Source organism: Lissotriton helveticus, chromosome 5_1 (assembly GCF_964261635.1).
Source record: "Lissotriton helveticus chromosome 5_1, aLisHel1.1, whole genome shotgun sequence".
Lineage (NCBI taxonomy): Eukaryota > Metazoa > Chordata > Amphibia > Caudata > Salamandridae > Lissotriton > Lissotriton helveticus.
This window is the reverse complement of record NC_136065.1, coordinates 1,091,415,973-1,091,427,464: the sequence shown is the minus strand read 5'-3', so window position 1 is coordinate 1,091,427,464 and position 11,492 is coordinate 1,091,415,973.

Genomic DNA, 11,492 nt, shown 5'->3' with positions numbered 1-11,492 from the left:
AAATCAGTCTGACCCTGTGCCTCATGGGAACAGTCCAGCCCGAACTGCCAAGCCATGTCTTCCCTGGACCGGAATCAAGCTTCCCAGGACTGGTTTCTGGCATTACAGCCGTCTTCAGCCGGGCTTGCTTGACTCCAGTGGCAAAGTGAGCAAGGGACTCACGCCTGAGCATACCCCACCAACTTAGGGCGAACATAGAAAAACCAAAGGTGGTGATGGACGGAGTGTTGACAATACAAACACTCACCCCCAGTCAACTGATCTGGGTTTAATCCATCAACGTTCTTTAGCTCACTCCGCCACCCCAGTTCAGACATGGCCATATGCAAATCAGTCTGACCCTGTGCCTCATGGGAACAGTCCAGCCCGAACTGCCAAGCCATGTCTTCCCTGGACCGGAATCAAGCTTCCCAGGACCGGTTTCTGGCATTACAGCCGTCTACAGCCGGGCTTGCCTGACTCCAGTGGCAAAGTGAGCAAGGGACTCACGTCTGAGCATACCCTGCCAACTTAGGGCGAAAAAAGAAAAACCAAAGGTGATGATGGACGGAGCGTTGACAATACAAACCCTCACCCCCAGTCAACTGATCTGGGTTTAATCCATCACGGTTCTTTAGCTCACTCTGCCACCCCAGTTCAGACAGGGCCATATGCAAATCAGTCTGACCCTGTGCCTCATGGGAACAGTCCAGCCCGAACTGCCAAGCCATGTCTTCCCTGGACCGGAATCAAGATTCCCAGGACCGGTTTCTGGCATTACAGCCATCTTCAGCCGGGCTTGCTTGATTCCAGTGGCAAAGTGAGCAAGGGACTCACGTCTGAGCATACCCTGCCAACTTAGGGTGAAGAAAGAAAAAACACCTTTGGTTTTTCTAACAACACATCCCATTCCATTGCTATTGGTGTTTTTCTCAGTCCCCTGAGTTCTTCTCTGCATAATGCCGCACACTCAGCAGTGCCCCAACGTAGCCATTCCGTGTGCCAGGCCGTCACGTCCGAGGGTTTTCTTGATTTCCATCTCATAGTTATATTTCGTATAGCTAAGATGAGCGCTAGATCTATAAAGCGGTATTGTACTTTGTACTTAGATGTTTGTTTGCGGAGTCCTAAAATGCATTCCTCTATTGAGTTCTGTATTTCTCGGCTTGCCGCTTCCCCTGTTCTCTGCCTAACAGTGTCCCAGTATCTTCGCACTTTTGGACATATCCATAACATATGAAGTAGGTTAGCTCCCTCCAACAAGCAGCTCGGGCAGTAATGCTGGGTGTGGGTGAACATTCTATCTAATTTATACGGAGTAAGATAGGCTCTGTGCAATACCATTGTCTGTATGAATTTGAATTTCGTGTTCCTCGATGTCTTCCTTGGGTGTTCCAGTATCCTCATCCATTCTTTATCTGTTGGATGCCTATCTATGTCTCCCGCCCATGCAGTTCTCAGTGTGTCGAGAGTGGCCTTCGCATGTGAGCTTATGCCTGCATATAGCCATCGTATAAGGTGCCTACCTCTTCCCATATAATATACCATTTTTACCAGGTCATTGGTAGGGGGCTCTTGCCTTCGTGGGGCCCAGTGTGTTTTAATGTATCTCATCAGTGCAGAGTGTATTATGTATATATGTGCCGGGGCCCCAGTTTCATTAACAAAAGTATCATGGTCTAGTAACATTCCATCTCCAAACAGATCGGACACCATACTAACCCCTACCTCCAACCAGGGCTGCAGTCTGCATACCACTAGCGGGTTCCCCAATAAAGAATTGTTACCTGCATACGCCGCGATGGCTTGTGTATAGTGTATCGCCGCCTTCCAGCATCGGAGCGCTGTGGCCAGTAATGGGGGGAGGTCTCTCGGGGGTCTGCCATCAGGTAGTAATAGTACGTGTAATGAACCGTTGTCTATGTCTGTCTCCGTGTACCCTATTTCCTGTAAGTGGCGTTCTGCTATCCAATAGGATAGCCACTGTAGCTGGCACGCATAATAGTATGTTCGCAGATCTGGGACTCCCAGGCCTCCCGCTCGCGTTCCCACCTGCAGCTTCTTCAGGCTTATACGCCTCCTGCCAGTCCCCCAAATAAGGTCAATGAGCCTCGTGTTCAGCTGTTAAAATGTGGCATGCGGTACGATTAAAGGTAGATTAATGAAATAGTACAATAGTCTTGGCAGTACCACCATTTTAGTTAGGGCCACCCTCCCCATCACAGATAGTGGCATTGCCGTCCAGAACATAATGCTGGATTGTAGAGCTCGGATTGCTTTATGCAAGTTACCCTCTAGCATATCTGCATGCGTCCTATACATTTGTATCCCTAAGTATTAAAAGTAGTCGGGCAACTGCTAACTGCGCGTCTCCAAAGTCTATACTTGTAGCTTCTGCCTGTTCCGTAAAGAAGAAAGCATGTGATTTCCCAACATTAATGTCCAATCCTGACACAGTTTCAAAATGACAGAACGTGTCGCATATTGCAGTTATGGGCACATTGAGTTCATGTAGATATAGAATAATGTCATCTGCGTATGCCGAAAACAGGTGCAATGTGTTTCCCAGCAATATGCCCCGATCTGTAAATTCCTTTCGTATTGTTATGGCTAATGGTTCCAACACCAGTGTGAAAATAAGGGGTGATAGGGGACAACCCTGCCTAGTCCCTTTATGTATGGAGTAATCCCCTAAAATGTGGCTGCCGATACGAGCTCGCGCCGCGGGGGCCTTATAAAGTAGTCACTACCAGGCGATACACCTCTCTGGGATCCCGAATTTCATCAGGGCCTGAAACATATACTCCCAATTAATAGAGTCAAAGGCTTGTCTCAGATCTAATAAAAGACAGCCCGCATTTGGGTATCGGCTCGGGGCCTCGGTCATTAAGTGGTGCAACTTCCTAATATTCAGTGATGTGTTACGTGACGGCAAGAACCCAGTTTGGTCAATGTGGATTAACTTGGACAGCGAGGGCAGTAACCTGTTCGCCACCACCTTGCTTAGGATTTTATATTCTGTACTCAGCAAGGACAGCGGTCGGTATTTGACCATATCTGTGGGGTCCCTCCCAACCTTCGGAAGTGATATTACTAAAGCTTGCGCCGTTGTGTGTGGCAGAGATCCTTTCTCCCATGCTGTTTTATATAACAGTTCCAATTGAGGTACTAGAGTTTCTGCGTACGTACTATAAAATTCTATTGGGAGCCCGTCTATACCAGGGGTTTTATTTCTCGGTAGTTCCTTCATAGCTCTTCTAATTTCGGATTGGGTAATGGGTCCTGTGAGCTCTTTCTGGGCTGCGTGTGTGAGGCTTGGGTACGTCAAGTCAGAGTGGAAGGCTTCCGTTTGTACTGCCGTGAATTGGTCTGGTGCACTATATAATGCAGTATAGTAGTGTCGGAAGGCTGTGTTGATATCTGCCTGTGTGGTAACTGTCATCCCATCCACCGTCGCAATTTCATGAATGACCACCGTGGGGGGTGGGGGGTATCTCGGATTAGTTTGGCAAGTAGAGCCCCTGATCTATCTGCTTCGGCGTGAGTTTTCCTCGTATATGCTTGATAGTCGATGTCCCGCAGAGACTCTAGCAGCTCTGCATGTTTGATTCTCGCTTCTTGCAGTGGGCCCTTTTCGTCATCATTCGTTACAGCTTCCTGCTCTAATTTACCCATGTTCTCTTCCACATCTTTCAGAGTATTATGTAGCTCCTGTCTCACACCCACTGTCGTGCTTATCGCTTTCCCCCGTATCACAGCTTTAAAAGCATCCCATTCTATTAGCCTGCTCGTCACCGTATTGCTGTTCTCTGCAAAATAATGAACAATGGTCTCTGAGAGGTCGCTACGGAATACTGAGTTTTCCAACATCTGTCACCAGAGCCTCCACGTGGTAACCTGCATGGGTACCCTCCCCCAAGCCATAGTTATTTCCAGTGGGTTATGATCAGAAAAGGTTTTTGGCAAGTACGTGGCATGAATCATTTGCATTGCTATCCTGGTGGAGCAGTATATCCTGCCTATTCTGGTATGGAGGTCATGCACTGCAGAGTAATAGGAATATTCTCTGTGTGTGGGGTTCCTCATCCGCCATACGTCACATAGTTCCCACCCATGTGCCCATCTAACCAATGCCTCAGCTTGTTTGAATATTCCTGCTCCATTTAGTGGCGGATGTGACCTATCCAGGGTCACGTCCATTACCGCATTGCAGTCACCTCCTAGAATCCATAACTGCGATTCCCACCCCGCAAGTGCCCCGCTCACCACGTCCCAGTACTTATCTTGTTCAACATTCGGAGCATATACTGTGCCCAGAATTACAGGTTGCCCGTCTAACGTACCCTTGACAAATATGTATCTACCTAGTTTGTCCACCCTCTGTTCGATAGCGATAAACGGTACTCCATGCCGTACCCAAACAGTGGTTCCCCTCGCATAGCTGGAGTAAAAGGGGGAAAAGATTTGCCCCCTCCATTTCTTGCGTAGTTTCGCTACCTCACTGTCTACCATATGGGATTCTTGTAAGTATACTATCTGTGCTTTACGACGCTGCAATTGCGCGTGCAACCTATGCCGTTTCTGCACTTTTCCCATGCCCCTTATATTCCATGTTATTATAGTGTATTTACCCTGTTCATTCATCATAACTAGTCTGTATCTTTAGGGGACTATATATGATGCATAAGTAAAGAAGCCAAGTTTTCCAGATCCATACCGTGAGTCTTTCCCTCTCCCTGAACATCCCAATACTCGGTCTGGTCACCCAACTATAAAGGACCACAAAACTGAACTGAAACAATAAAAACATAATGGTCATGCATAGCGCCTTCGCCATGTGGGGGACATCGCCAGCGCCTCACATGTGGTGCACTCTGTCCAGAACCATACTTTTGAGCTTCCACAGAATCTGGGCTATATCAATAATGAACATTGTACATGAAACCATCGTTACTGTATACATTTTTACAAAAGACCATTTTGTAGGCACATAACATATACTTGCGGGTACAGTCAGCCGTATAAGTCTGTATTGACTTGCGGGGTCGCAGACGGAAACAGAGCCACACTGCCCTCAGAGTCCGATTCGTGCGTTACTTCTTCTTCCGAGGAGGTCTTAGCTTCCACTCCCGAGGTATGCATGAACGTGGCAGCCACTATAAGTGCCTTCGATTTATTCGTTTGCATCTGTTGTGTGGTGAGATATTGCAGTGCAGGAGTCCGACGCGTTCTTCGGCTACCTCGCCCAGTTGTCCATGCTGAGCTGGTTCCGCTCTTTGCAGTGAGTTGAGAATTAGTCTTTGCAGCATACGTTAGTTCCATCACCTCTAGCCAGTCTTCCACATCTCCGGGGCTTTCGAAGAAATAGGATTTTTGATTGTGCAATATTTTTAAACGCACCTGAAATAGCAGTGCCTATTGCAGGTTTAAGTCTCATAGTATCTTCTTGACTGCTTAAAGGAAGAGCGCTGCCTTTGGACTAGCATCGTGTAATCTGGGTATAATGAGATGTTTGTATTCTCAAAATGTATCGGAGATGACTCACGGGCTTTTTGCAGAAGGACATCTCTATCGCGAAAGTTCAACAGATTTACAATGAGAGGGTGAGGAGGGGCTCCTGGTCTCGGGTGACCAGTAGGTATCCTGTGGGTTCGTTCTATACAGTATTGCGTGGAGAGTCCTTCATTGGTGACGTGGTCCCGGAACCATTGCTCCATATATCTAGTCGCGTCATTCCCTTCACTTTTCTCAGGCAGCCCGATAACGCGGATGTTATTACGTTGGGCCCTCCCTTCTGCGTCTTCCATCCTATCTAGTAGGGTAGCCACTTGGTCTTGCAGCTGTGTGATCTTGGTTTCAGCCTGCGATTGTCGCGGGGCCATCTCCTCCAACGTCGTGACATTATCTGTCACTTTGTCCGTGAGTTTAGTGTGGTCTGCCCTGAGCAAGTTAAGGCCAGTAGTCAGAGTCCCCATTTGTAGTACGATCGCCTTCCGTGATTCGCGCACTTCCTGCAGTATGAGATCCAGCTTATCCACAGATGTAGGTGCTTCCGTCTGTGGAGTACACTCAGTCCCAGGTTTGTGACGTGCAGGAGCCGCTGTGTCCGGGACAATATCTTGCTCCCACTGGTCATGTTGTTTCACTCCCTTTCGCCCCATCATGCAAATCCAACAACCGCAGTACACGTAATTCAGACACAGTTCACAGCGTTGCGGACGCAGGTCACCAGTGCACTTCTGCAGCACTCTTCCCAGCTTCCACACAATAACGCTTCAGCCCACACTTTGGTTGGTCACCTTTCAGTATCTCACAGTCTTCCTTCTCCTTGCCCCCTTTCACTTCTGTGGGGTAGGTCTTGCTCCGCAGCTGTTCTGGCATTCAGCACGGCGGGGGGTCATAGGTATCTACATCGCCCACGCAGAGATTTCACTTCCTGGATTGCTAGCACACTATCCCTCAGTACAGCATCATGCGCATTCTGCGCTCACCATGTCAGATTGTGGAAAACACGTCGTGCCCCAACAGGCCAGGAACCTCGTGCCCTGCAATCTACCAGGGGGCCACTGTAGACTTCTCTCCATCTGTCACCCCCACAACAGCGCTCGCATGGCTCTGGTCACTGTCTCTGGTCTCAATGGGATTGACAGTGTTCAATCTTTCATTAATCGCCGTGCATGCCCCCTCCCCCGTTACCGCGAGGGGTATGCTACTTGTTGTACTCCCACAGGCATCTCAGGGCCAGTTATGCATGCAGGCTCGCCTTACCGCCCTGTGCCCTGCCACAATCAGTATGTCCTCAGAATGGTTCTGCTGCAGCCTCGCACTTTATTCTGGGGCCGTAATCCAATTACCTGCTCCCGCTCCACCTGCGGTCAGTGTCCGCAGCGTGCAGTGTCTGTCCCTCACTCCAGTACCGTCCTCCGAACACCGCCCGCAGTGCTATCTCAGAACGTCCTTCTCCGCGCGGCGGGGGAGCAGACCTCTCCGCATCCCCGACCTCAGGTAACCTTTGGGCCCTCTGTCTCGGCACACTCGGCCGCGTTGGTGCACTTATGCGGTGCGCACAGCCATGACTTCCCTGCAGCTTCACTCGGCCGCAAAGCACTCATTGCCTCGGGACCGCGTCCTCCTTTCCACAGCTGCGGTATCTCCGACTTGCGTCCGCGATAGTACTGGCCTCGATGTCGTCACTCCTCTCTGCACTCAGCAGTCTTCTGCGCCTTCAGACCTCCGGGGGCACAACTGCGGCAGGGCTCACTCTCTGTATCTTCGGAGAAGCCTCGAGTCTACTGCGTCTCCCAAGCTGCGTTTCCCTGCACTAAGAATGTGTTTCCTACAGCAATCAGGCCATATATTTCAGGATGCTGTCAGCCCGGGTCTGGAGCTTCGTTAAAGGACAGCCGCCATGCTTGGCCGCTAGCCACGCCCCCACAAAGAGGAGTTGACGTATCCTGGCCCCACCTCCTCATATTTCAGCTGTTGAAACCAGGTGTTAACATCATAGTGTAGCAACAGCAACATGCATTGACAAAGCAAATAGGCCTTCCTTCTTTTGGGTGTATGTGTTTTTTTGTTGTAATTAATGTATGTGTTGTGTGATTAGTTTAAATAGAAATACAGAAACACTTCTAGTCTATAGCACCCGTATGCACTCAGAAAATACCTATATATATATATATATATATTTAGTCTCTCTCTCTTCTCTCTCTCCCTCTCTCCCTCTCTCTCTCCTACCCTCCCACCTCGTCCCAATGAGAACATGGAGACTCAACTGGATGTTGGTTTCGATGCATCAATGGTTGATGGTTGTGCGAATTCATACAAGGTTGGTTAGATTGATGGCTCTGGGTGCATACAGAAGTGGACAAATTAACAGGTGCAGTTGCAAAGCTGGACGGATGCAAGTATGGGTAGACGGCTGAATGCTTGGTTGATGGATATCTGCTTGGGTGAGGTTGCATAATGGTTGCATGTGGACTGGTGTAGTGATGCACAGATGTGGGTAGATATGTGTGGAGGGGTGAGAGAATCTCAGTTGGAGGATTAATAAGTAAATGGGCAGATACATTGGACTATCACGATGGATGTTAAACAAATTTGTTAGATAAATGGGTGCATAAGTGTTTGTTGAAGAGTGCATGAATGTGGATGCGTGGAATAGTTAAGTGTTTTCTGATTACAATAATCTGCTAATAAACGAGAAGCATTTGATGAACAACAATTGTTGTAGACGAATCTAGGACTCTAGTTAAGTATTCCCGATTTATGCCCTTATGTGGTTATATCAAATCATATCCTTATATAGGCATAAGAATCATACCCATATTAAGACATAGCCAATGCAGTCCAAATTCGGCAAGGCTACTCCCATAGAATCCTAGAGAGCACAACGTGTTCTTAGATAAACCAAGCCTCCAGCAGCCCGGGAATTCCCCCTGCTTCTGTATTGATTTGTCCTAGAACTCCCGGAGTCCTGAAAGAACTGTGAGTTCTTAGTGACGTCTTATGTCCAACCTTACTTCAAACTCGGCACCTTCCAGGTATAAATATAGCAGCATCTGCCCTAGCAAAGCACACGGTGGTTTGGAGCAGATCGACTATCTACTTACCCGACGCCCTGCTGTAGCAAGTGCCGAAGGAAGCCGACCCTCCCGCTGACGCACTGAGAGAGACGCTGTCTTTTCTCCTGCTGAGAAATCCAGCTCCAGTGTTTTCCTGTCACCCTTGCGGGTTGCTGGGAGATCGAGTCCTGAGAGAGAGATACAAGACCTCCTTCATTCTATAACCAAGGTACGGAGCTGATTAGACCCTTAGAGAATTCTGGATTTAGATTCTTGGCAGAAACTATCTTAACTCAAACTACATCTCACTTTCTCCTTCCCATGTACTAGGCTTAGGTTAGGTACACCGGGGAAGGCGTATCTTAGAAGCACCAGTTGAGTACATTTAGTAATTATTTTATCATTGTATGTATTTTATCCATTTTAAACACCGTATGGCTTAGAAACCATACCATGCTTTTACAGTATTATTTTATAGTGCTCCTTTTACTGTACGCACTTTACTTTATGACAAGTATTGCGATTGTAGCAATTCTGTTCAATAAATAACCGATTTTATTGAAAACGCCCGTCTCTGTGTTTCTCTGCACTTCTGGTGAAACTAAGCATGCACGAATGACTGAGTAAAATAGCTATCTATTGTTTCCGGGACTCTGGAGGTATACTCCTTATTCTTGAGGGAGCAAAGTTGTCATTTTTATGCGGTTGTCAGAAACGAATCCCTTCTTGTGAATTCGGGAAAGTTTCTAGTGACCTCTGAGCTAGCTGGCATTCATAATTAAGTCTAACATATTCAATAGAGACCTAGTCGACCTAAGTCCTACGTCTAAACTATTGTTTATGTTATTCCAATGCGCAGAGCCTATTGGTAATATAGGAGCTACACTACATGGCGCCCAACGTTTGGTAAGGCGATAATTTAACGCTAGATACTAGAGTAACTCAGTTGTGCTTTTCACACAGACCCCCTTTTTTCCCGTAAAAACTCCAATAGACATCTGGAGTGGGTGAAAGGATAATATCCGCCAAAACTTTGTAGGAGGAAAATCCTATAAATAAGTTTTTGGTTTAGTCGATGTTGAAGGATACAGTGTTCCAAAATATTGTGCACCTAATCTTTGTTTCCTTGAAACTTGCTCTGCAAACTTTCTGTCAGCAAAAATGACAGAAAGTGACGACGAAAGGGAAAGAGCTGGAATAGAAGCTCAAGCAGTCTTAGACGACACAGCCCTGTAACTTACAAACTTATAAATAATGGAGTATCATCAAGAGGTGGTACAGTCATATTTGTGGTAGAGGCACATGAAGATTGGCAGACAGAGGTATTCTATTCATGGATAGCTTTTCCAGCAGCAAATGCTGTGACACACGAGTTCCACTACTACAAAGCAGAGGAACCTCCGGTGGAATACGTTCCTTTGGAGGACGTTGAAATTCCACTAACTTACCAGGAGCATCAGCTCTGGTTTAATGGCTCCCTAAAACATCAAAACCACATTACCAGGCTCGCTCCACTAGGTAGACCAGGAGCCACATGGCCGGTTCTAGCCAGCTATACACCACATCCTGACATTGAAGAAATGTCAGACAGAGAACTTTTAGTTCAGCTAAAACAATTAATTAAAATACATAGACAATTGGTCCAATATGTCATGCGGACTTTAACAGTCCAACCAACAATAAAAATTCCACAGCACACCCCTCACCAGGGGAACACAAATAAAATTACACCACAGACTATACAATCAGTCATTGGCAAATTACCTGCAAAACGGGAACAAATTCCGTTCTGGTTAGCTCAAAAAATTACTCAAATGGAGGCAGTATTTCCTGATAGTACACCTCATGAAAAACACAGAATTCTGACAATCTGTCTACCAATTGGGGGTTGCACCACATGTGGAGGACTGTGACACTTGGGGAACAGTCTTTGCTTCAATATACACAAAAACACATGGTGTTCCGTCTATGGCGGTTATACCAGACGTACTAAGACAGATTCAAAATGAATACGGTCCGGAGACTGCTTTAAATCTAGGTATGAAATTACTGAAAGACTGTAAGCAAGTCTCGGCTATACTACTAGCCAACATAAAAGGAGAAGCAGCATCTGTGGCGATCCGCCAAAAATGAAAAGAAACAGAAATAACAGACCAACCTTTTGAACTTGCCAGAATAATTGAAAAGTGCTATGAAGAATTAGGTAGAGATAGTTTGGGTGGGAAACCACTAACACCACAACTAACTGAAAATCCTGAAAAAACCTTTATTAAGAATAATCTCATTACTCCAAAAAAGAATGGGGAGGGTAATAAACAAACCACTCCCAGAGAAAAACAGTTTCAGTCCAGAGGAAGGTCTCCCCAACGGAGAAATAGATCTCCAGGACGAGGGGACAGGTCTCCACAACGGGAGCCCTCTGAAAAAAGATACAACCTTAGAGATAGGGACAATTTAAGAAAACCTGACAGATATCAAGATAATGATACACGTCCCTCTCGATCTTTTCAGACTTCCTCACAGAAATCGGAAAGAAGAGGACGGTCAGAACATAAAGAAGAGCGCGTCAAGTCCAAAGACAAAGAACCTGCTCGTCAAAGTAAAAAATTACAATTTCCCAAAAAGAAGGTAGCTAGTATTAAAATAAAACATGCCGAGGATTCTGAGGACACAACTCAAGAACGGAGAATGGCCCAGACAATGCTAGACAGCACAGCAGAAGTTACCATAGCTCGCAAGATCCTGATGAATCTTCTGGAGACAGTGGACACGAATGAATACATTCAGGTGGAAACTGCAGACACCAGAGTTAGTGTACCCCATAAATTATATGAAATAACATTACATATAGAAGGGGACAAAACTAGGAAAATAAGAGGTCTCTTTTGGGAGAATTTATCTAAAGGCTATGATATCCTTCTAGCAGAGAAAGACTGGCCAACAGAGTTT